General features: G+C 63.9%; 1 long non-coding RNA gene across 1 annotated transcript; it reads left to right on the top strand.

Annotated features, from left to right (window-relative positions):
• The first annotated feature begins 926 nt into the window (after positions 1-926).
• On the top strand, positions 927-3,372 carry LOC106147016. Its single transcript, XR_001231716.1, has 3 exons — positions 927-1,006; positions 1,107-1,263; positions 1,916-3,372. It is a non-coding gene; the product is annotated as an uncharacterized LOC106147016 (long non-coding RNA).
• Positions 3,373-3,480: the final 108 nt, after the last annotated feature.

Consider the following 3,480-nt stretch of genomic DNA (forward strand, 5'->3'; position numbering starts at 1 on the left):
ACTCGGTCCTGTGAGCTCCTGTCCTGGACCCATGGGCCAGCGCCACCACCTTCAGGGTGGGGCCCCGCCTCAACTCGCCGGCCCATGTGGCATCCTCGATGGAGAGGCCCTCACAGACGCCCCCAGAAGCGTGCCTTGCCCACTCCCTGGGCATCTCTCGAAGCAGTCAGGTGACAGCCAGAATCCACCATCACAGTGGCCTCACCCCAGGCCTACGGCATCCTAATTCCTAGGGGACTCTTCAGCCCATCAAGAGTGGGAGGAGTTAAAGGTACCACACCCTCTTGGTAGGCGGGGCTAGGATGCCACACCTCCTCATAGGTGGGAGGCCCAGGTCGCCACGACTCTTCCTTGGACTTCCACCTCCCACCCGCTCAGGTGTGCATTTCTCACCCACCCACCCTTCCAGGGCCAGCTCAGGAGGAGGACGCGCCCTGGAGGCTGGTAAGATCCTGATCAGGGCAAGGAGGCCTTGTTCTGCAGCCCGCTCTGCCGTCGGGGCGGGCTGGGCCCCTTCCTGCTTTAGCAGAACCTGCAGATGCGAGGCGAGGACTGCAGATAACTCTGCTATCTCCCAGCAGATGCAGGTGCGTGCGAGCTCTGAAGAGGGGGCCCTTCCGGTCCGGTGGGCAGAGCCGCTCTGCACTCTGCAACGGCACGTGGAAACACGGGGTAGCGCTAGGCCAGCCACACTCCCAGCCTCGGCCCCACCCGCCCTCTGCTCAGGTCTCCTCTCCTCTCCTCGCAGGGGCCTGAGACAGCGATCAGAGATGGGGCTCAGAGATAAGAGCACACGATCACCTCCATCCTGCTCCCCTCGGTGCCGGACCCAGGAGCAGCCGTTCACACGCAGAGAGGGCGGGACGGCAGTGGAGGGAGGGGCTGGACCCCTGCTCGGCCATCGGCCAACTGGTCCAGGATCACAGGAAACACACGGCGGAGGTGAGACCGCCGCCCGGCCTGATGCGGGAGCCGCACACCTAACAGTAAACACCGCATTGCCTAGGTAAGAGGACTGCGGCACAGGAAGGCTGAGGTGCCAGCCCAAAGTTGGGGAGCCATGCTTGGAGGAGGGGGGCCTAGAGCTGCAGAACTTGCCTTCTCAGCAGCCACATGTCTGGTCCCTGGTCTGCGCACGGGAGGGGGTGCGGGGCGGCGCACCCCGCCCGGCACGTGCTGAGTCAGCAGCACTGCGCTGATGTAACCCTGAGATCCGCTGCCTGGAGGAAACCAGTGCCCACCGGATGCAGATAGGAGACCCAGGTGGGTGAGCTGAGTTCCTGGGCCTCCGCCCCACCGGGGAGCTACCGCCAGAGGCTCCAAAGGTGCCCATGACCCCTGCTCAGTGCCAGGTCACTCACCCCCCCACCAGGCCTCCTGGGTGCCCACCTAATCCCTGGGGCACCAGGCCAGGAGGGCGACTGTCAGCTCCAGCTCCATGCTCCACAGGTGTTTGTTGAATGACTGGAGGGATCCTCACCAGGACCCCACAGGGCAGGGTCAGCCATCCCTGCTTCACAGGCCAGGGAACTGGTGACAGGTGACGTGAGCACAGGTGCGGGCAGCCCTGGAACTGAGGCTTGCGGCTCCAAACCCGAACCCTTAACCTCCACACCCACCAGGCTCAGCCTTGCGGGCTGAGGACCTTCGGGGATCTCTCCACTGGGCACCAGGCAACAGGGACATTGCTGGGTGTGGCTGGGGAGGTGGAGGGGTCCAGCCACCCTGCTCTCCACCAGGGCCCAGCCTGCTGGCCCCATGTGTCCGGCTGGCTCCTGCAGAAAGACTCTAAAATGAGGATCAAAGTGCAAACCGTCTGTTGGGGAAGCAACCCCAGCGAGCGCCTAAAGGGGAGGGAAGTGAGACAGGGTAGGAGTGGAGGGACGGAGGACCAGGGTACATTCATGTTCCACAGCTCCAGCCTGCTGGGATCTCCGGGTACGGCAGAGAGGTCCCCTCACGCTCCCCGGAAGGCAAGGAAGCAGTCACAGAGAGCAAAGCAGCAGAGAGTGCAGCAGAGAGCAAAGCAAACAGCGGGTCCCCACAGCATCGGGCTCCTGTGAGGACCCCAGGCGTCTGCTCTGGACCCCTGCCCATGACGAGGAGAGGCTGAGCTCCGTGCGAGTGGGGACTCTGGGCCAGAGCTCCCCCGATGCCGGGGTCACTGAAACCTGCACACTCATCTGAGGGACACCTGGAGGCCTCCATCCACACAACCCCCTCTCCCACACCACCCTGTGGGAACCTGCGATCACCCCGAAGTGTTTCAGCAGGGCTGGGTGGGAGGGATCCCTCCAGCCAGGACAGGAGTCAGGGGCCTACGGTGTCCTGCAGCCGCCCTGGCCACCCACACTGGCATGGCTGGGAGTGCCGGACACTTGGGTCTCCAGGCCAGGGCAGGGAACCTGAGTGACCAGCGCAGCCCCTCTTTGGAGTACTGGGCAGAAGAGCTGGGTGAGGAGCCTGAGCTGCTCCCTGCAGGGGCACAGGGAGGCACCATCCCAGGAGGACTGGGGGATGCTGTGTGCCCTGGCTGCGGGCCAAGAGGTGACCCAGATCACAGTGCTCCTCCGGCCTCAAGAGCACTGGGGGGTCTTCCTCTCCCTGCCTCCCCCGGCCGGCTGACCCCCCTGCTTGGCATCAGAGCAGACTCAGCTGCGCCTGCGCCCAGGCTCCTCCTGCCCCCAGCATCCTGGGACAACTCCCCAGGCCTCTCAGGAGCCCCAGCTGGAGAAACAGTGGTTTCTAAAAGCAGCGTCTGGATGCGGGGCCTGGGTGCTAGGTCCCTAGGCAGCTCAGTAGTTCTGGGAAGAGCCGGGTTCCCAAGAAGCAACAAGCCGGCTGCCCTCGCGCAGAGGGTCCCCTAGAAAGTCTTCTCTAGGCACCGCCCCTGCGAGGCCCTTGTGGAGAGGACGTCCCCGGTGAGCCAGGGACGTGGGAGAGGGTCCGACCTGCTTCTACAGCGACGCAGCAGGTGCCCAGGTGCCCCTGTGACAGGGACGGTGGTGCCCCACCGCCGCTTCCTCTCCCCGTGGGATGCACTGGTCAGGGTGTGGGCATGATGTCCTCGCTCGCTCGAGGGGGCTGGGGCCCACCGCGGCGCACCGAGCAGTTAGTGCAGTCACCTGCAACAAGCAAGTGAAGACACCGAGGCCCAACCACCCGCGAGGACCTCTCCCTGTCCTCCTTTCTCCCCCAACTGGGGCCCGCTTCCTCCTCCCTGCACGCGTTCCTTTACCCCCCACCCCAAAGAACGGCATTTGCAAGAAAGAGAAATTCGAATCGCAGGAAAAGCATGCGTTCAGCTTGGCATGATGGGGCTCGCCTGTCATCTCAGCACTGGCCAGGCTGGAGCAGGAAGATCGCTGAGGGTTCGAGGCCAGCCTGGGCTACATAAGTAAGTTCAAGGCCAGCCTAGGCTACATAAGTGAGTTCAATGCCAGCCTGCACTACAAAGTGAGACCCTGTCTCAAAAAAAAA

The sequence above is a fragment of the Chinchilla lanigera genome, unplaced genomic scaffold, assembly GCF_000276665.1.
Source record: "Chinchilla lanigera isolate Chin_1 unplaced genomic scaffold, ChiLan1.0 scaffold00110, whole genome shotgun sequence".
In the NCBI taxonomy this organism is placed as follows: domain Eukaryota; kingdom Metazoa; phylum Chordata; class Mammalia; order Rodentia; family Chinchillidae; genus Chinchilla; species Chinchilla lanigera.